At 36.3% G+C, this 23,139-nt stretch overlaps 1 protein-coding gene across 1 annotated transcript in view; it reads right to left on the bottom strand.

Annotated features, from left to right (window-relative positions):
* The window catches only part of Col21a1 (collagen type XXI alpha 1 chain), a 175,415-nt gene extending 152,990 nt beyond the window's left edge, over window positions 1-22,425 (bottom strand). The window contains exon 1 of the mRNA XM_076860067.1: window positions 22,235-22,425. The gene's annotated coding sequence lies outside the window, so the exon portion shown is untranslated. The remainder of the gene's footprint in view (window positions 1-22,234) is intronic.
* Window positions 22,426-23,139: the final 714 nt, after the last annotated feature.

The raw sequence follows: 23,139 nt of genomic DNA, 5'->3' as shown, positions 1-23,139 counted from the left end.
TACTCCTTTCTAGAACTAGAGCAAGGTAATTTCTTCAAAATGTTCTTCATCATTTAATATACATGAACCATCCATTAATGATTCAACTTTTAAAGAAAGATATTTGTCCCTTTTCTTCATAATTCCAGAGTGAAAAGGCAACTACATGCTATATATTTTAAAGCCTTATGAATTAAAGCATAGAAAATAAACCAATTCCTCAATGATATTAATGTTATCTGGCTTTTCAGGAAAGAATTCACAGAGGACATTGAGAATATAAGCAAATACCAGATTGTCAGCTTTCTACTTGAGGCAGCTGCCAACTAGCAGGTCTGCTTTGACTCACACTGTGTTCAGAAAACCCCACTTTCCTAACTCAATTATCTTGAAGTATTTATGTGGTGGTGGCAGTGTTTGGTTTGCTTTTATGATACAATGCACACCTTGGTATCTGCAGCATTAAAGTTTATATGAAAAGCAGATGTTTTGCCCTGCTGCAAAGAACAGAACAAAGTGACAAAACTAAATGAGGCAGGAGTTAAGTTGGGATGATAATGAAACTTTTAATGAGACCAAACTGAAAAGAAAAGAAAAAGGTTTGTGCACACTTTCTGCAGAGATTTTTAAGAAGCAGAAAAGATGCTCATCTCTGTAGGATGGCATCTGAAGGGGAGCACACAAGACTATAATGGACTTTGAATAACCCAAGTCCTTTTCCAAGTCTATAATGGTGACATGGAGAATCTTCTTAAGGGAGTAACTTTTCAAAAACTAAAAACAGTACAGTTCCAGATCACCAAAACTGCAATGCTGGTTTTGTGACCCCGACTCGGAATTACTGGGATGTACCAGGAAACCACAATTACTGGCAGCTGCACATTCTATGTGAAAATGTTTACCAGATGTGAAGTTCATATGATCTGTGCTGTGTAATAGAAACAAAAATGAATGTGCTGTGTAATATGACATGATAGTCCATTCTGTGAGCCAGAAGCACAGAATTGGCCTCATATTTAGGCAGACCCTATGGGGTATTAATTTGGAGCAAAGAGAAAATTTCTTAAGCCCCATCTCCAACCTCCAGTTAAAACTAATCTCGTGTGATTGTTAAGCCTAAAATTCTACCAATAAAAATTCCTTCCTTTAGATAAAGAATTCTATCTTTATAAAATGAAAAGCCCCTTGGGAGACATAAAGTGTAAAGTGTTATCAGTTATTATACTTGAGGGTAAATGTATTTCAGATCCTTGTCTTGACAGATGGTTTTGATAACAGGAATACATGAAGCTGTGTTGTTTGGAGGGAGGGAGGGAGAGACAGAGGGAAGGAGAGAGAGAGAAAGGAAGGGAGGAAGAGAAAGGGAGGGAGGAAGAGAGAGGGGGAGAGAGGAAGAGAGAGAGGGAGGAAGAGAGAGAGAGAGAAGACAGAGAAATCTCTGAGATAAAATACGTGAATGACTACTTTACCACTATTGTTTGTCTATTCATCCATATTCAACAGTATTTACAGATAGCTACTATTCTCCAATGTACTAAGCATTGCAGATGTGAGTCTAGAAAGGTCCAGTAATGGCCTCAACAAGTATAGAAGTTTTGGAGGGAAGATATCAAATACACAACTTTAACACATTAGTAGAGCTATTAACAAAGGTAGACACAGGTTAAAGGAGATCTCAAAGAGTACCTAATTCATGTCTGACAGAGGGAAGAGGGGTGGCTTTCCAAGAGGAGGCAGTTTGAACTATGACTTAAAGGAGAAGAAGGGACCTGCTTGATTTCCTTAACAGGACTGGAAAAAAAGTCTTTGTAAGCACTTGGAAACATAAAAGAACACAATGAGCTCAGAGAAGCAGCAGGTCTGCAGTGAAGTCCCTGTGGATGGAGGGAGTAGAAGTGGTGTTAAAGGGGATGAGTGGCAGGGAAGGTAGTCAGGCAGCAGCGTGAAGGGCCTTTTACATCAGTGACAAGCAGTGGGCTTTGTCCTTAAAGCTCAATACAGGAGAAGTTTAAGCAGAGATGACATATTCTGGTTCAAGTTTTAGAAAGTAGCAATAGAGATAATGGTCCAAGACCATGCATGGCAGCAGTCTAGGTGAGAGGCAGGAAGGGCTAGATGTAGTGCAGAAAGCACAGAAACAGAGGTGACAGATATTCCAGAGTTAAAACAGGCCAGAGGTTGATGGTTGCATGGTGTGGTGGAGTAGAGTACGGGGTAGGAATGAGAACAACTCTAGCCCTTGGCTTGGACATCTAGTGATATCTTTCCTGGGAAAAAGAACTCAGAAGGAAAACCAAATTTGTTGGTTGGAGAGTAGAGTAAGAAAAAATAAAATAAACTTCCTAGGTTTTGAACAATTATGTGTGAGTTTCATATAAAGTATTCATGTATGGAAATGTTTACTTGGCAGTTGAATATATGGACTCATATGTCAGGATTAGAAGAGTAGGGGGGAGACACTGATGCTAAGCAGAGTAAGCAGACCCTGGTCTGGCTTACTATTTGTCTTTGAGTAGCAGAGGTTCAGAACTCTTTATATTTAAAAAAACTCTTTATATTAAGCTCTCTATATTAAAACTCTTTATATTAAAAAAAATTAAATATGTTAACAGTACAAAAATAAGTAATTGTCAGTTCATCCACATTATTGATTACTATAGAAGCACAAAACTCATGTGATCCAAGAATACTTAGTGACATTTCATAAATACAAGTAAGGGGAAAATTAAAATGCAAAACTACATAGTAAGCCATAAATATAAATGTAAAATAAAAATAAAAATGACATCCATATAAATGTAAAAATCGTTACCTCCAGATAATAGCATTATGGGATGTAATTCCTTTTTGTTTCCAAGTTTTCTTTAAAGATTATGTATTATTTTGGAATCAGACATAATAAACATTTTAAAATTTGTATGTGATTTAGATAAAGTTAACATTTTAAAAGAATACTCTCTATGACCAGCAAAAAAAAACATAACTGAATTATCCTATGCTAATCATATAGGTTAGATTATGCTGAGTAACAAATATATTTTTAAAATGCTGTGTATCAAAACAACAAAGATTTATGTTTTGCTCCACTAGGAGCTGGCTAGTGGCTCTTCTTCATGTCCTTCATTTTAGTCTGAGGAGCTAAGCCATTTGCCATAGCAGAATTAAAGAGCTCTGACAGTCTACACTGAAAATTAAATTATTCCATCCAGAAATGTAACTGGGCCAAAATATATGAGGCTACCATGTAAAGGAAATGTACTTATCAAACAGAACTAAGCAAGATCACCTATAAGTTAAAATTCATTTCCCCTCTACCACTAACAACCAAAAATAAAACTATGGGGGATTTTTACAGCAGTACTGTTAAAAATGCAAATCATGATTCTTTAATAGATTGTGAAGTCAGTTTAGGGAGCAATGACCAATATGGCTTAATAGAATGGAATGGGAGGGGAAAAGATAGAACACAGTGCATATATAAATGGTAAATATATATCATGAAACAGTTTTTTATATAAATGCATATGTGTCACAATCTAAAATCTGTTTCTTACTGTGAGTTCTATTTAAAAAAAATTATTTGAAAGCCATTGTTCTAAAGGAGCCTTGACTAAGTCAGACCCACAGAAACAAAACAATTCCCTGACCAGGTTCTTCAAGTCCAATGTCCTCTGACTACCTACCATGAGAAATGGGGAAAACTTGGTCACCCTCCATAGCGTCAATCTCAGAGAACTAAATTCAAGTTTTACTCGTTTCTTTAATATCATGTGTAGTCAATCAATAAATCAATGATGCAATTTTGATTTTAGCATCTTCCAACTATTAAGAGTACCATTGCTTTTTGTTTCTCCTAAACTAAAAACTTTCCAGTTCCCAAATAGGGTTTCCTTAATTCTGTAGAGCCTGTCTGTTAGGAATATATACTATTTTTCTATTAATTTAAATGGCATCCTTAACCAGATGAATGGTAATATAATTTTGTTTTGCTTTGTATTGCTATTATAATTATCATGTTTTGTAAGGTGTTAATTTTTATCATGCTTACTTATGCTTTTTAATATTTAAGGAAAGAAAACATATTTCAAAACCATATTTAGTTATAAAATACCTATTATTTCTAACTCCTTGTCACAGGCTTACTAACTACAATTTTCAGTACTCTTATTACTTATCTTCAACCAATAAAATTCAAATCTGAAATATGTTCACTCTATATGTTTGTTTATGGGTAAAATACATTTATAAATTTAGTTTCACATTTCTCATTTCAAAAATGAATTTATCTTAACACAATCATCTCTGTGAAACATCTACAACTGTTTACTTAAACACAAGAGTTTCAACCAATTTCAATGTTTCCAACACCACCCTCAAACACGTGGCCATGTTTTTTCCAACCTATTCTTCATAGCACTGCCAGTTCAAAAGCCAGTCTTTTTTTCTGCTGAAAAAATGCTGGCTATGAGCAGGGTGTGTAGCTCACAGTGGTAGAGCATATGCTTAGCATGCATGAAGCCCCGGGTTTCATGCCCAGCCCCAAAAACATAAAAAATTAAATGCTTGCTAAAGAGCCAAGAATAACAAAGCTCTTACATGGTACAATCTTCTTTTACCTCCCAGATGACTCCACTGCCATTAACTAGAATGTCAGATGAGGTTTCCTGAGGAAAAAAAGAGTCAATGGGAACTAATATAATCTACCATCCTGACATTCAAGAGAACCAAATAAATCATGACTAACAGTGTTTAAAAGAATGGAAAATAAAAAGACCATCCTCAAAAATAAGCTAGTGTGCAATTTTTTACCATATAAAAGGAAGCTCTGGTATGGAAAAATGATGAACATCCTGCATTTGTTAATTAAGGAAAGATTACATTCAATTCAACAACAGCAACTTGTTAAAAAATGATGAGTCACAATATGGGGTTCCTTCCTGGTGTTATTCAGCTAAAATTGTAGTGGGGGTCAGACTATACTCCAGGCCCAACAAGGCCATAAAGACACAACAGTGCAGGAAGTTGAGCAAGAAAACAAGCCCAACTGGACTTCAGTATCTCCTCTGTAAAACCTGGAAGAAAGGAGATGAATGAGCTTGAGGATTGTTCCATTTCCAATTGCTCCAGTCCTGCTCTCTTAAATACTTTACTAATTATTTATACCATTAAATTCAAGGTCAATAACTAGCTTTATAAAATAATAAAAAAGTCATTTATTTCCATTATTTTGAAATAGATCTACAACCTAACTCATAATGAAGGAATATTCTATAAATTAACATTTTATAAACAAAATTGCACCTGTCACATTTCTATTCCATTCAGAGCTCTAAGGACATACAGCTCATTCATATTCATCCTGTCTCCCTATCTCTCTCTCTCTCTCTCTCTCTCTCTCTCTCTCTCTCTCCCTGCCCCCCATCTCTGTCTCTCTTTCACACTTCCAGACAAAAAAATAAGCCCATGAAATTTCTCCTCTTAAATAATAAGCATTACATAACTCCAACAGCATGCCTGCAGTGTGGTTTTGAGTCCTAAAATGTGAGATATCCTAAACTATTTAATATTGTTCTCAACACATTAAAAAAATTAGCAAGCAAATACCAGAGCTGAATTTTGACCATTGACCAAGTGGTATGCCAAGAGAGAATTAGTACAAGAGCCTTAAATGCTAGAGAGGTGGAGTGGGGGTGTACAATTGGGCATTGGACATGTTAATTCTCATATGCTAATGGAATTACACCTGGAATTCTATAAATTGATAGCATTACACTTCAAGCTGAGTAAATAATGAAAATATCCTAGGAAAAACCAACTCGAGAGACCTAGACAAATATTAAATGTTAAATAGACCTAGTAAATATTTTGGTTAACACCTTAGAAAATGGGAATAGTATGCAGTGTTTTAAAATATATTTTAAACCTCTACTCTGTTAGACCTAGTGGGATAAAGAGAATGAATGATAGGCATTGATGGTGTCATTAATTATGCATAAAAATTTTTACTAAAAAAGCCCTAAAAGGGATAACAACACATAAATTCAAGACAATAACATTATCATTATCAAATTTGCCTCCTACAATGTGAGAAACTCATGAAATGAGAAACCCTCATGCTTCATTTCTCACTCAAGTTAGTTGGTTACATTCTGTTATGTAGACTTTTTTTATTCAATGGTTTAAAACAGAAACAGCTGCACTGGACTTTGTTAATCCTGAAAAACTGACATTTTTAGAGCAAGTTCCAAGTGTGGTCTCAGAATTCCAATATGTAAGATTTTATCCAAAAGAAGATGCTCTTTTTTACTACATCATCGGATTGCTTTTCATAATAACTTGCGAACAAGATTCCCCAGAGTCATATGACCCAGTGGTCCAAGGGAATGATTCAAATGGTCCACATATTACTTGATCCAAAATGTTCACTTCATACCACCAATGACAAAGCAAACACCAAAATGATTTTCATTCCTTTCTACAATTACAGGTGATTTTGAATATTGTCGGATTAACACTGAACATGATAACTTCACAACCCTGTGACCTATATTGTTAGAGCGTCAAAAGAACAGTGTTACTCAGAGCCTAAAGAAAAGGGATTCAAAGCAAGAGGAGAAAAATTACCCAGGCAGAATTAGATGCCTTTCAGACTGAGAAGGAAATGGTTTACAGAAATGAGGAAGAAGAGGGGTCTCTTAGGTGTTATACAACTCTTCCCACTTGTATGCAGGAGTCTGCACTGGCAAAATGAACCTCAGATAGCTTCCCTGCCTAGCCAAACCCAAGAGGAGCAAGAAGGAGTCATGGTCAGAAGAGAAGACATTAGTACACTGTCTAACGCCAGTCACTGGGGGCAAGCTATAGTGAACAGAAAAAAAATATCCACATAGTATTAAATAGAAATTGCAAACATATTGATGGGCATGTACAAATAAGAGTGAACAAGTGTTCAGTAAAATCCAGCATCATGGAGGAAGACTTTAAACTCAGCAAATTTAATAACTGACTCTCATAGAAGCATAATAGTAAAAAAAAAAAAAGCGCAATTAGTTAAATGCAATTAATATAATTAGACATATGTAAGACTATTGATGCATTAAAAAGGAAAGAACCAATTAGTATCTTGGAAAATTAAAAAAAAAATAATAATGGGCATAGTTGAATGGGGAAGCAGCTAGATAGAAAAATCAAGTTGAAGAATTCGCCAGATTATAATGAAAAAGGTCAGATTTTACAAAATGTTTAAAAAGAAATTTCTGAAGGAAAAACTAAGCATATGGAGAAATAATGAGGGAACAGGTAAAAGAAAAGTTTTCAGTGCCAAGTAAACATTTGAATCTTTAGACAGTAAGAGTCTCACAAATACCAAACTGCTTGAATAGCAAAGAGACTTATTTTAGACGCATTTGGTGAAAAATCCTAAGTTAAATAAAGCAAAAATCCAATGAGTTTACATGTATATGAGGGAGGAGAAGGTAGAAAACACATAAAAGAAATGTAATTGAGATTGTCTAAAGAATACTTATGACAAAAATGAGCCAAAAAAGAAATGAGACAAACTTTGAAAATTCTTAGGAAAATAGTTCAGAGCCTAGTCAAACAAACATGCACTTTTAAACATTTTAAACTTCTAGATACCAAAGAACTCAAAAATTCATTATCATTCACCCTCACCAAAACAATTACTAGAGGATGAAAACTACAAATTAGTTGTAGGATAGAATGACAAAATGAAAAAAATTTACCACCTTCCCCCAACAACCTTCTCAAAGTAAACTTCAATCTGAATTTGTTACTGAAAAAAATAACAGCAGTCTAGAAATAAAATGTATGTTCTGAGACTGGACACACATGCTGGCAATATGGGAATTGATGCATCTGGTCCAGCTCCACAGGAACCCTTCTGAAGAACTTAGAGTTCCCCGTGCATCCAAGTTAACAGTTAACATCTGCTCCTGACAGATACTGTGCCCGCCCTCCCAGCAATTGTGTGTGTGTCTTCTCTACGAAGAAGTTGAAAACCCAAATAAGACATTATAAACCCGAGTCTTAACACTCTTTAAATTAGAGACTTATAATTATACATGTATATACATAGTATTGGGGCTCATTTTGACAAAATTATACATGCAAAGAATTTAATTTCAATCTCCATTCCCCTACCTTTCCTCCCCTACTCCCTTCCCTTATTCTCCTTCTTCTACTAAACTTCTTTCTTCTATATATACATAAAGTGAAATTCCCTTTGGTATGTTTACATATGGATATAACATGATTTTGTTTTGTTAAATTCATTCCATATTTTTTCCCTTTCCCTTCCTTCCTTCTTCGCTCTAGTTCTCCTTCTTCTACTCCACGGATTTTGCCTCTATATGATATCTGATCTCCTCCCCAACCTCCTCCTTTCCCTTATTTTGCTCTAGTTTTCACTTATGAGAGAGAAAACATTCGACCCTTGATTTTCTTGAGTCTGGCTTTTTCATTCAGCATAATTTTCTCCATTTCTATCCATATTCCAGAAAATACCATTATTTCATTCTTTTTTAAGACTGAGTGAAACTCCATTATTTACACTTTTTAAAACAGGAATACCAACTTATAAAATAAACACAAGACATGCTTTAGGAAGGAAGGGAGCCCTAGCTCAGGTTCTGAAGAAGGCTAAAATGAAGCATAATCACAGCCTACAACTATTTGGAAGGATTTATTTGAAATTCATTCACAATGATACACAGAAAACTTTTTCTTTCTTTCTTTTTTCTTTGTTGGTACTAGGGATTGAACCCAGGAGTGCTTTACAACTGAACTACATCCCCAGCCTTTTGTTGTTGTTGTTATTTTGTTATTTTGAGACAGGGCTTCACCGAGTTGCTGATAGCTTTGAATTTACCATCCTCCTGCCTCAGCCTCCAAAGTCACTAGGATTACAGATGTACATCACTGGGCATCAGAAAGCTCTAGCACTTCTACAGTGGGTTCTTATACAGTTTGAGCATCTCTAATTTAAAAATATGAACTACAAAGTGCTCCAAATTTCTAAACTGTTTGAGCTTTAACTTGATGGTACAAGTGAAAACTTTCCATACCTCCGCTTTTGTTATGGGTCACAGTCAAAACACAGGCACACTAGAGATATTGCATAAAATTACCTTTGGACTGTGTATATAAGGTGTATATAAAACACACATGAATTCTGTGTTTATCATGGGGATCCATCCCCATGATAAACCATATTCAAAAATTCAAAAAAATCCAAAATCCATAATTCTGGTCCCAAGTATCTCAAATAAGGGGTTCTCAACCTGGACTGAGCCTCCTCTTTTCCCTTTATATTCCAAATTCCTCCCCCTTCACACATATAGATGAACAGGACTGATTTTTTTCCAAGTTGGAAGAGCACAAATCTTTGTATTTCTCTTGGTAGATACTCCATAAACTAATCAGCACTTGAATAATTGAGCCAAAAAGATTTTTCCAAGTACCAAGCAAGAACACAGTACTAAAGGGTAAGTTGTTCATTCATTATGACATCTTCTTTAAATAAAGAAACATTTTATAACAAAATTGTAATAGCAACTAGATGGGCAGAAAGGTTAAGTTTCCTTTGCTTAAACTTCTTTGTCCTATATATTTTTCTCTCTTGTTCTCCATTGACCATACTTCTCAATCAATTATTGTGCACCTCTTACAGCTTCAAAAGCTCACCATTCACATTATCTAAAATATAATAAAATTATACTTCCATCCCTATGACGAATGGAAATGCTCACCTAGCTATTAATGACCTCCTCACTTCCCGAATCAGTGGCCTCTCTCACCCGCACACTTCACTACTTACTTCACACTGCTTGAGAATCACTCTTGTGATTTTTCATATTCATCTTTTGACAGCTGTCCTTTCTCTTGATGGGTCATTTTCTTTCAGTCTTCTTCTTTTTAGCATTTTATTAACAAACGTGTTCTTATCTAAATAACCTCTGCTTCTCATCCAGAAAATACAGCATGCTATACTGTTTCAGTGATCACTCTTACTCAAGAACTCCTGGTTCCATAGATTGAACTATCTTGTTTGCTACTTTACCCACAAATCTTCCATTCCCATCAGGCAAGTTATATCAAGTCTACTTGATACAATACAACAGGGAAAGAAATAAGGAAAAAGGAAAAGTAACTTACTATGAAATGTATACCTTGAGTAAAACTACAAGCTGGAGGGTCAGTTGTGAACACGGCCCATACCCAGCTGGTAAGCCAGTGTTGTTAGATGGAGTGTGTGCTCACATACATTCTCACTGGGCCTATGCCCACTCTGATAGTTGTTGTGGCCTTTCTGATTATTAAAAATTTTAAACCTCACAACTGGCAGGAAACACTTAAAAAATTTACAGAAGAATGATTCACTGAACAACATGCAATGTTAGCCAAGTACCCAAAAATCAATCAAACTAACCTATACTTCTTTGAGAGGAGTACTAGGCTAGCATCAGAATACTGTACCCATGACAATTCAAAAATTAATGGAAAAGTAAATCACATATAAAACTAATTAAATGTCTCCCCAGTGGAGAGTTAACACCCAATGTCAGCCTGATTGGAGGTTCCTAATGATATGTTTACAACTCTGCCATTTACCCTCTCCAGTGGGTTATCTGTACTTTGAGTGAGGGCGATGATGACAGCAAATTAAATTTCCAGAAAAGAACAGCTTATCTATGTGACTGAACAAAAGATTTGGGGTTAAAAATTATCTCAACTGAATGGATAATGGGTCCATTGCAACAAATCAAAATCCAAGAGAAACACACATTAATTTCTGGGATCCAGAATCTGAACTGTAGAATGCTGGATAAGGAATCAAATGACTTAACAGCAGCAGGTCTGAGTAAACCAGAAGGTCTTAGTTGATGGCGAACTGAAGCCATTAGTGAGAACTGACTGCCAACAATTCGTTTGGTCTTATGTTAAACTGAGAAAAGAACAGGACTACACCCCTTCTACTCATCAACCAATGGTTCAAGAGAATAATTTTTTTTTCTACCTCTCTTTGGAAGTGCCAGGGTGTTGCCCATGCTAAGCATATACTCTGCCACTGAGCTGTGGCACCAGCCCCAGGCCGAAAGAATTAAAACTGAATGTGTCCAGGAAAGCCAACCACAATGGAGATATGACTCCAAACCTCCTCAAAAAAAAAAAAAAAAAAAGTAATTTCAGGATGTGATGATGCTCCCCTTGAGGCAAAATGTTAGTTGTCTTCAAATGCTGGTAAGACTGCCACACAGAAATGAAATCAGCTTCTTCCTGCCTCTCCCAGAGCACAGAATTAGATCCAAAGTTTGGAAACTCCAGGAAGGAAGTTCAGGGTCTAATTTAAGGGGAAAAAGTTTTTAATAGATGGGGATGCCCCTAAAACTGAGCGCTTCCCATCACTGACAGGGTCTGGTATAAAATGTGTACTCATTAGGTATGTTACAGGCAGGGGTTAGAACAACAAGAATTATTTAGATAAAAAATACTTGCATTACAAACAACAATTATTTGTAAGATTCTTTCCAGCCTCATGATTTATATGAACTACAATGTGTCTAATTTGAAACATTTGCCCAATCAAATCATGCTTCAAGATGCTGCTTCATACCCCGGTGCCCTCATGAAGTCAGTTATGGCAAAAACAGATCATTGCATCCACAGTGCTTACCTCCACTGTTAGACCATTCGGTGCTTCATTACACAAAGTATTATTGTGCTTCCTAAAAATGTTTTATTTGAAGTAGTCCACCTGACAACTATATCATAAAGCACCTGGGACCATGATCTCATGTCTCCACTCCCTACCTACTAGCCACTAAAAAGAAACTTGCTGATTCATTGCTTGTTTGTTTTTTCAGATAGCACATAATCAATATTCTTATAATTATCAACATCTACTTGCTGTAGAAGTGATGAAATATACAGCAACAGCTTCTTTAGGCATTCCTGTATGCCACCTTCTTACTACATCTGAATTCCATTTTTTTTTCTTTTTTCACTTAAAACTTCCTAACTCTCTAATGAGAAAAACAGTTACAAAAGCCAAAATCCATTCTTAAAGCTTTTGCAGATAACAGAACATGCCTTTTTCCTTTTCCCCATTCCCTTAGAACATATCTGCAGATGACTTGAAAAAACAAAAATCTTAGGAGAAGAAAGATTGTGAAAGACAAAAAAAAAGAGGAAAATCTGAAAATCTATACTCTAAAATAACAGTAGCAATCTCTTGCATGCTACATCTCTTCCTCAGTGAAGCTTGGAAAGTTTTCAGCTGTAAATGGAGTCGTAAGAACACTCCCAGGGGAAAATTATTTGCCTCCCCAAAGGGATTGGCAATTCTAAAACAATGAAAATAAGAAATAAAAGGTTTTTTCTTCTTATGATAAAGGCTTATCTTTGGGGATAGAATCAAATAATGAATAAAGAGGAATTTACTTACACATTCAGTTTTCATTTAATTCATTAGTATTTAAATCAAGCTTGAAAATTTAAAGTTATAATTGCTTCCCTAGTCTCATTTAGGATATTTTAGGTCCAAAACTCAAAAATATGGCAGAATACTGAAAGGGAGATTTGGAATTCAACTTAGCAACCACATCCAAAATGGTGTAGAAACATTCAAAATGCACAAACTTATTAAATCATTTGAGCTTATTTAATAACATTAGGTCTGGCCAAAAATGTCTACTGTGAAATTACACTACCCAGCTAAAAATTAAAAGTATTTAGAGACACAGATGCACACATGGCTCTAACTATTCTTTCTATGTAGGTATCAGGCCAGACATTCATTTAATTAACTAATTTAGAATGAATTGGAGATCAAAAATATTCATACTTTTTTTTTAGTGATCTTAGATGTGTAGTCTAAAAAACAATTGATTCTGATTTTCCTTGGACTCTCCATGGCTTGCTTCTCTTGAGTCTCATTCAATTCTATTTACGATGATTTTGGTTTTTCATTAATAGACTACATATTTGGTGTAAATACTGTGCAAAAACTTATGTACATTAAATACAGAGACCCCTCAGAGATCTGAAGAGACCATAGATCTGACCACAGACTCCAACTATAAACTTTCACATTATGGGTGTGGAGGCAATCAACAACCTCTTCAAAGTACTCTACTATAAACATCAGCTGATTTAGGTGAAGAACATGGTGGAATGACAATCAATGACAGACCAGGGAATCTATGGGGAAGTTGACTTAAGAGTCTATGAGTCTGTGAGAACAGGGATTATGTCTTATTAATTGCTGCATCCCTAGCACCTAGTCTTATGTATGAAAAGGGCTGACTAAATGGATGAACTAATGCAGCAGCATGAAGGCACCTGGCTGAAGAGACAATATACACTGAAACCCAAGGCCACATCTGCCCAGAGTAAAGCTTTCTAATTTTCATAAAGTTGTGATCAGGGCTATGACCCTAACCAAAAAGAACTCTACTGTTGCTAAATTCAAGAGCTCATGACAAACTACCTGAACTACAAGTGAGACCTGAAGATATCCTCAATCCCATACAACCACTATAGTGGTCTTCCAAAAGTGGGCCCTGTGGCTAAGGATAACAGCCTCAGACCCATACTTAGAGTCTCATGAAGTCAGTTTCAAAAGCCTCTATAAGAACTGCACATGCATTGCCACTTCGAACAGCAGCTCCCCCTGCATCCTCACTTTCTTCTCTCCCACAATAAGGTGAATAATGGCTAGGATCTGAATTTGTATCTGGTCCGTGACCCAGGTATATAAAGATATTCTCATCTAAAGAAGCAACAAGCTTTCCAAAAGACAGGTGTCCAAACCTAAGTATGACAAAGCTTACAAGTAGGGAGAATATTAGTACTTAGGATAGAAACTAAGTTGAGCTTATTTGAGTATTTCCTGTCACCAGGCATCACACCAGAGAGTTTATGCATATTGTTTTCTTTAATGATCCCAACTACACTATAAAGTAGCTCCTGTGTCACTTGATGGCAAATTAAGCTTTCAAAGGTCAAATAGCATTTATAAGGTCATATAGGTATTGTCATCCATGTCTTAATTATGACCTGACATGGCCTGGTTTTATTTGAGCACATAATATTCTTTGGGCATTCATAAGAAGTAATATTTACTGCTTTTTTTAAAAAAAAAAAAAAGTCTTGTTTCATTTTAGTCAAACATTGCTATCTCTAATTTGCGTACACTATATTTAGAAGTAAATCTGGCACAATATGTACTTTATGAATTACAGGAACATGAATTAATTACACTCCAACAGTCATTACCTCTTATATGTATGTGAATTCAAAATTCTAATTCCAAATGTTTTCATCTACAAAGCACGTAACTACATATCCATTTCTTCATTATAAAAGCAATGCAAGAGTATTAAAAAATACGGAAAAAAGAAAACTAGAAAAACAAAATCTATCATATCATCACCCAAATACAACCGTTAACATATTGGGAACCATACAATTTAGAGCTCAAAAATATAATTTGATTATTCATATAAACATGATTTCCCTCAAAAAGCCCATAATTTAGAATCAGCATTTTTTTCAAGTGTTGAAAGGACCAATGGAAAACACTTTTATATAATTCCCACATGGAAGTCAAAGAGAAATCTGTTTAGGCACCATGAAAAAGGGCTTGTGACTTTTTTGAAAGAAAAAGATCAGCTATTTTATTATTCAACATTCACAGTAACATTTATCTTCAGTACATGTGCAAGAAACATGCTGCTCTGGTTTGAATATGTTCCCTCCAAGTCAGGAGTTATCAAGTGTTAGTATTAAGAGGAAATACGTTTAAGAGGCAGTTAGTCCAGGAGAGCTTCTCTCATGAATGGGAGGCTTTATATGGCTTTCAGCTAGTTTGTTCTTCTACCCTAATGCCACATAAGGAGATGTCTTTCCTCCCTTCCTGAAGATTCCAAGACAAGGTACATTCTTGGAAATAGAGAACAGAACTCACCAGACAACCAAACCTGCTGGTACCTTGACTTTGGACTTTATAGCCTAGAGAACTATGAGAAAATAAATTTCTGTTCTTTATGAGTCACCCAGTCTCAGGTATTTTGTTATAATAGCATGAAACAGACTACAACATAAGTCAATAGGAATCTTAGGAAGGAATAAATTCTACATTTCTCAGTAGACTAACTTCCTAAAGGATATGCTACTTGACATTGACTTAAACTCTACAGACAGATGCCCTAAGATACAACTTTTACATGGCCCATGATGGCCTTTAATGGTGCTTCTAACCAAGGAAAGAGAAAAATATGCAAACAGCAAAATAAAGGGAATCTTGTACAGTCATACATGTGCAGCTCTCCCAGGCTTTTCTAAGTTATCAACTTTTCAATAAGTTGGGAGAAGCCTGGGCTAAGAAACCATTTCCTGGCCCAGGATTTTCTTTAAAATAATGAGAATGTCTATGTATTTGGCGCTTACTACATTTACATCACTGTTACTGAATGGTAATATGGAAATGATATATAAGTTAGATTATAGCTATCTAACTATGCAAGAATTTAAATTGGGTTCCATGTGCTTCCACTTGCCATTAAGAACTCTCTGCATTTCACCTTCCCTTTTCGCCTGCTTTTTGTTCAGTCCATAGGAACCAAAGTAGGAACTCTGTCTACACCCCTTTAGTTAAGACAATCATTATGTTACTATGATCTGAAATGTGTCCCACACCCTCAAATTCATATGTTGGAACCTTAACTCCCTAGTGCAATGGTACTTGAGAGACAGTTTTGGGAAATAATCAGATTATAATGGTGGAGCCCTTAGGATGGGCCATTCCCATACAAGAAGAGACAGAAAAGAGTTTGTTGCTTTCTCTCCGCCATGTGAGCACACAGTAAAAAGCTGTCTGCACGCAAGGAGAAGAGTACTCACCAGGACCTTCATATATCAGCACCTCAATCTTAGACTTCAAGTCTCCAGAACTGTGAGAACTAAATTTCTATGAGAAGTCAATTGCTGTTGCTGCTTTTTAATTCAGAGAAAAGCCCTGCAATTCTGGCTAGATTTTCAGCCATGCACTCCATAGTATTTTGTTTCAGTGGCCCAAGCTAACCAAGTCACAAGTCATCCCTGCTGCGCAAGTTCTCTCTCACATTCACTCAAGGTTTCTCTTCCAAACCTTAGCCCACAGGTATTAGCTAACCAGTGGTTTAAACAGTGAGAGAAAAATAAAGGAGCCATCGAATGATTGCAAAGCAGAGTGCCAAAAGGAAAAACTGACTTTCTAAGGGAAATAGCAAAGAATTGCCTTCATTTGCAGAACCCTGGTTATTCTACCTTCTTCACAATACCTGTCTTGGATGATCTCTCCACTTTGTGCCAAGACACTCCTTCAAATTATATTGAACCCCAACAATTGATACGTGGCATAATTGCAAAGGAGAATCAAAAACAGATTGAGAAGAAATCAAGTAAGACATCCATTGTGCTACGTTTGTTGACTTTTCTAAATTTAAATCAGAACTATTCTTGCCTTATTCGTTTTTTTCAACTCAGGATATTTATAAAATGTTATTTTACATAATAAACTGAAAGGAGTTTTCCATTTTTCAAGAGCAAAGTTGCCAATTGACTATGAACAGATTCACTAGATGGAACTTAGCAACTTTTCTTCTGAATTCCCTTTATCTAACATAGCCAACTTCTTGGTAAGCACTTAATAGCTATTTGATGAATGACTGAACACTTACCAGGAATGTTCCTCCCTGTCTTATCTGGAATATTTTATCTTCTTCTGGGTGCCACTGTAAAACACATGCTTAGACACACCCTATGCGTGGAATCAAACTCTCTCTTCCTAATAAAGTAACAAATACACAGAAGGTTTAACATGTTAAGTCTATATTCCAGGAAGTTGTTTCAATAACTTAACCGCCTATAGATTTGAAATTTTACCATAAAAATATAATTAAATACTTTAAGTGTTAGTTTTTATTTAGTAGTTACATAATAAAAGCATAAAAATAAGTTTTCAAATAATGTTTTCGGAAGAATAAAGTTTTCATAAAGCTTAAACTTCATTAGAACTTCTTTTTGCTTTGATTTACCAAAAATTTTTTTTAAAAAATGTTTTTGGTTCTTAATTTTATTCTTGACACCAAGAACTGTATAAACGAATGATTAATAGGTAATGCAGTGCTGCAACCATGGCCAAATTGACCTAGATCAAAATAAGTCAAAATAAAAACACTGCTGCATCAAACACAGGCAGCTGGCAGAAGGCCCAGGAGGTCACCAAACTTGGACTTGAGAAAATTCTCAGAGTTTCCTGAAATTTTCAAAGATATTTCTGTATTTCCTTAATAAAAACCAAAATGCCACATTAACAGCAAAGAGAAAAAAACTAAATGGAATCCTTTGAAAAGAGAAACCATAGTGAGCAAATTATCGTTTTCACAATGGATGCAATAAATGTATTTTCTTGATGTTGTAATTATTGCTGACACTGCTTTATGATTAAGGAAATCTTTAAAATAAATATTCCTGAAATCAAACCACGATAAGTGTGACAGGCAGTAGAATTCTACAGTTTTCTGATAGTACTCTACAACATGGATTTTGTGCCTCTTTGTCAACATTATCCAATATTTCAGAAGGCTAAATAGTTGAATGAAAAACATACTGAGCAGAACACAGCAAATTTGAGTTGTTAATAAATGCCACCAATAACTATTATTAGCTCTGAGAATATCTCCAAGTCTGTTTCCCCACTTACACTACACAAATACTAATGCCCTTTCCCATTCTAAAAATTGTATGAATACACAGGAATCCTGTGGATATAGCTAATGTACAGACATTTTACAAGGCCTCTCTTTATAAGTATGACTACTCCATTTCACAATAAAATTGCAAAACATTCTAATACAGAGTAGTCTTTACCAAAAAAAAAAAAAAAAAATAGATTTCAAGCGCCCAGTTGATCTGGGAAGGTGGATCAAAACCATGATTCTCAGTGTGTGGTCTCTAGTCAGTAGTAGCAACTTCACCTGGGACCTTTTAGCAATGTTGTTCAAAATGTTGTACTAGTTTCTGAGAACCTTCAAGTATGTCATTTATTCTGACACAAGTTCTTCCACTATCTGAAACATAAAAACTATGAAATGAACATATATGTATTAATAACCTCAATTCTTATTTGCTTTGAGGGTCCCAGTTTCAGAGGTAAAAAGAGAAAGGAGAGCTTAAAAAGAGAGCTTCAGTTTAAACCATTCCTTAGTGTCCAGAGTAAAATATCAGTAGATTCTAATTAAGCATTTACCATGAGACAGACGGTATCTTAAGAAGCTTTCTCCTCACAACAACTCTCTGAGGTGGGTCCTATAACCCCAATTATGTAACTTGTCCAAACTCAAACAACTAGTGACAGGGCCAGGATTCAGAGCTAGACAGTCTGGACACAGTGTGTGTCTTTAACCATGGGTATGTGCAGAAAATTGGGGAACTCAGCCTCCATGGCTAATTTTCTTTGTGTGAGATTGAACCACATGCCAGAAATAAACATTTCAACTTTGTTTCTCACAAAAATGATAATGAATCGAGCTAAAGACTTACTATCGCATGCTGAGAAATATAATCCAAAAACAATAAATATAAAATACAAACACATATCCATTTCCTGTGATGTGTTTTGCTCACAAGAGTTTCAAGATTGGCCTTAATAGTAAAACCATGCATGATGGAATAAATAGAACTCTGAAGTGAACCTAAATGAATTCCAGGTAATGCTCATCAAAACATTTCTAAGTGAGCCAGGTTATGTAAACCAAGCCTAATTAAGCTGACTTCTAAATGATTGTATCTGCTCTGGCACTTGTGCCTACCAGTGGAGGATTGTAACGTCACCATGAGGCAATGCAGTATTGATCATTTCTAATTGGCCACTCACTTACTGCAAGCAGTGCTGCCACATCTATCACTCTGAATTGCGACATTAAACTCTCTTAGCTTTTCAGTTAAATTATCCAGAACACTTAATTTGATTACTGAGTTTGAATTTGCTTCCACATGCCTTCTTTTTTCCCCATCAACAGATGTTTCTCTAATCTTTCTTTTTAAAGTTATTTCATAGCAAGCCAAATAGAATACCCTACTTACAGTAAACTGTAATTACATTTAATTTAATAACATCCAATTCTAATTCCATTCAACTTGTTTTCATTTTGGTGTTTGGGAGTTAGGATTTTGGTTTAGGTTTTTGGTTTGGTGTATATGTGTACATATTTATAACATTAAATTGTAATTTTTAAAATATCCTAATGACTTGATTTCTTGAATAGAACATTTACTAAGATACTTATGGGCTGGCACTTGCTCTCTGTCTAGTCTACCAGAAGTCACACAGAATAGGGAATGGGCAACTTATATTCTTGCACTTAAAGATACAAGACATAAAAAGACATTTTCAGGCATCTGATATTATACTTATCACAGAAATTTAAGAGAATCGAAACTAATTTTTTGGATTAAATACCATAAAGATTTCTCACTAGAGCTTTTTGGTCCTAAGAAGATCATAGAGATGATCTTCCAGTCTAATAATGTAAAAGGTGTAGAGTTTGTGTGTACATAGTTCAAAGCACTTTGAAATGATTGCAGTTGAGGAAGAAAAGGACTCTTCAATTACTTCACCTATCCTTTTTGCCAGTTTAGGCTTGTCCTTGTTCTGTGTCCTCATTTTTCTATTTTCTTGAACAAACATTGATGTAGCTGGATAAGGTTTCATGTATTCTGTCAAGAGCTAAGAAACAGAAGGCAGTACTCCTAACCTTGGAGATTGTACCCTGTTACTTTTACATGCTTTCTCATGGCTTACTTTTTTATATAAAAAAATAGTATTCTGAAAAGTCAGATTTTAAGACTCTTTAAAAATGTGAAAGTTAATAGAGTATAAGCTCCACCAGAAGTCAAATCCTTACCACAGTCAGTAACTAGAAAAAGACTAGGCTATTGATTTGAAGCTAATCTGCTGAAAAAAATGTTTTTTAGAAAGTTCCATACAAAACACCCAACATAATTGGAAAGATTATGAGGATGTCCATATATTCACTTTCTGGTAGCAAGGAAAAATTGTAAATTCCACTATAAGGGCTCAAATAAATACAAAAATCTGATCATGTATCAACAAATTTTTAAGTTTGATATTTACATGTTAGTTTTTTGTTCTTGGTTTTGAGTATACATGTTTTGTGTATTTTCAGCTAACAAATATTTAATATATTATTCTAGACACTTTAGAATTATTACTTCATTTAACTCTGATAACAATGTGAAAAGTAAGAGTAAGTGTTATGACACTTCCAGTCCCTCTTTTATAGATGAGGAAAATTATGCAAGCATTCAAGAGCATGGAGAAGTAAAAGAGCAGGTTTGAACCTGGGTCTGCCTTAAAACAAGGCTTCTGTTCCTATCCCCTACCTTCCCCCATTCTCTAAACATAAGCTTAGTACCTGTTCCTTAACAAGTGTGTATACCTCAGTGACAAATTGGCGTAGAAAATCACAGCTTGTAAAATGAATATTCTCTGTACAGAAAGTCTTGGTACAGTGAGCACCATGTTCACTGCAGCACACATGGGCTGGGACTGGAGTTTTGCCTGGTCTAGATTTTCTTATCCAATGTCAGGTTTTCTAATCCTTTTAAGCCCATTTGCAAAGTCATTCTATTTCAGTATTAATGGCTTAAAACAGCTAGAGTTTTTTAAGCCAAAATTTTGAAATTTCAGATCTTTATTGAGAAAGAGAAAGAGAGAGAGATCCGTTTGAATAATCCAGAGACTGCATCACTGAATTTTCTTTCACTTATGAGAATGAAGTTAATCCCTCAAACCCCCAACTACTTTAGGGAGAAAAAAGTCCTATATATGAATGCCTGTAATGTGCACTGATGACAGGGATGATCTAGGATTATCTCATCAGGAGCCAAAGACTCATGTTATTACAACTAGAAGACTCATCTGTGTTTCATCTTGGTTTTATTTTAGCTCTTGGAAAAGGAAAAAAAATCTTATTCTCTCCTAAATAAAGTATGGAAACTCTACAATGTAATAATTACTAGAAATTATGGTTCTTTTATGGTCCTTTATTGGAGCCTACAAAGTTCCGTGTTTTGTCTTTAGCATAGGCAAAACCCTGCTGATGAATACCTAAGGTTTTCTGGAAAGTAGTCTCTTCTTTCCTCTAGAGAGGGGAATTTACAGGTGTCTGCCCTTACCCTAACTGAAATCCAACCCCAGAGTTCTCAAACTGCAAGCACTAGCATCAGCTAGAGGTTTTATGGAAACAGATTGCTGGCCCCAACCCCAGAGATTCAGATTCAGTGGGTGGAGCCAGCGCCCTAGATTTTGTACATCAGAAAGTTCCCAGGTGGTGCTGCTACAGCCCAGAGACCACACTTGGAGAATCACTGCTTTCACTCACTTCTTCCTAAACTCTCCATTGCAGGTTGAAATCTGAGATTCGTTTTGGTTTTTGTTTCTTTGGGTTTTTTTTTATTTTGTTTTGTTTCTTTATGCTGATTACCCATAGTCCCACCCCCAGAGATTGTGATTAACTAGTCAGGGATGTCAATTAAGCAACATTAAAAAAAAAAAAAACAACAACAACAGGAAAAAAAAAAAAAAAAAAAAAAAAACTCCACTCCAGGAATAAGTCTACTTGTACAGTAACCTTATCTTTAAGGTTGCTAAAGATTGCTCTTAGACGTCATATTGTACAAGATATGTACAACTAATAATATATATTTAAAGGGTTTTTTGTTTGTTTGTTTTTGTTTTTGTTTTTTAAGAAAAGAACCTCTGGTCCACACCACACAGACCCAGACCCACTGTCCTGGATGCTCAGCGTGGCGCTCCCAGCCGAGCTAGGGACACTTCCAAGAAGACCAAGGCAGAGTGGGGATGAGCTTCCAGGAGTTAATCACTGTATGTTATCTCAGAGGCCAAACTCTGAGGCAGAAATCCGCTCCCAGGTAACCTCCCGAGGTTTATGAACACAAGGGAAATTTGCAAGACAGACCCTGACCTCTCTCAGCCTTCAGCCTGGGCAGGAATTGTACCGGACAGTTCACCCCCTGCACCGGCACCAGGGGGAAAACTGTACCCTCGCGTCACGTAACAAATCAAATTGCAGTCCCCGGAGGGTCAGCCCGAAGTCCCCTAGATGTCACTCTGGCTAGGAAAGGAGAGACGGTGGTGTTGCCTTACCTGGTGCGAGTGTCCAGGTTCAGGGTTGCAGTCTCAGCCAGCTGCGTGGTGCGCCAGAGGGACCAGGTGTCCCAGGCTGTGACAAGCCCGGTCCGGGAAAAACCTGGGCTGAATCCGGTTGGCAGCGCTACGCCTGGAGTCCCGTCTCTCTGCAGCAGCCGGTGCCTAGCGCCCCGGCTCAGAAACTCCTCAGCCCCCTGGAGGCGGAGCTGGGGAGATAAGGTTCACGCGCCCCACCCGCCCCTTTGGCGGGGGCGACTGCCAGAGGGTGGGGTTTGGGATCTGGATCTGGAAGTGAGAACTGTTACTGTTAACTCTAGTAGAAACTCAATCAGTTCAAATCCTGCTAGGACCAGAATATGCACGATTGGGGAATGACAGTGAAGTTGAAGAAGGACGTCCAGAAGGACGAGGAAACCCAGAAAGAGAGGCAGAATGAGGAACTAGTAGGAAAGCAGAAAAGAGGCAACTCCCCGCAAATAGGGCTTGCTTGCTCTGTCATACACACATTAACGCAGTCTCACCTGGTATTTTTTCTGCCTCCAAAGCTCTGTCCCAGACCTTATCATAGCTCTCTGCTTCTCTCTATTCAGTTCTCTACTCAAATATCACCACGTGAGTCCTTCCTGCATGTCCTATCGAAATGGAACTCCCCACAAGCATTTCCATCCCCAAGCCCACTTTTTCACCAGATCACTTATTGCTCTCTGATTTTTTTTTTAATTTTATGTTTGTTGTTTTCTTGCTTCACATCCAACTCAAGATAAGGTCTATGAGGGCAAGGAATTGATTGACTTGTTGCCAATTTTATCATCTGCACAAAGAATACCTGACATATAGGAGATACTCAATAAATACTGGCTGAATCAATGTGTGAATTAATTCCTCACCCTCGAAAAACCTTC

The sequence above is a fragment of the Callospermophilus lateralis genome, chromosome 6 (genome assembly GCF_048772815.1).
Source record: "Callospermophilus lateralis isolate mCalLat2 chromosome 6, mCalLat2.hap1, whole genome shotgun sequence".
In the NCBI taxonomy this organism is placed as follows: domain Eukaryota; kingdom Metazoa; phylum Chordata; class Mammalia; order Rodentia; family Sciuridae; genus Callospermophilus; species Callospermophilus lateralis.
Note: the sequence above shows the minus strand (reverse complement) of the source record. Positions and strands in the feature narration are given on the sequence as shown.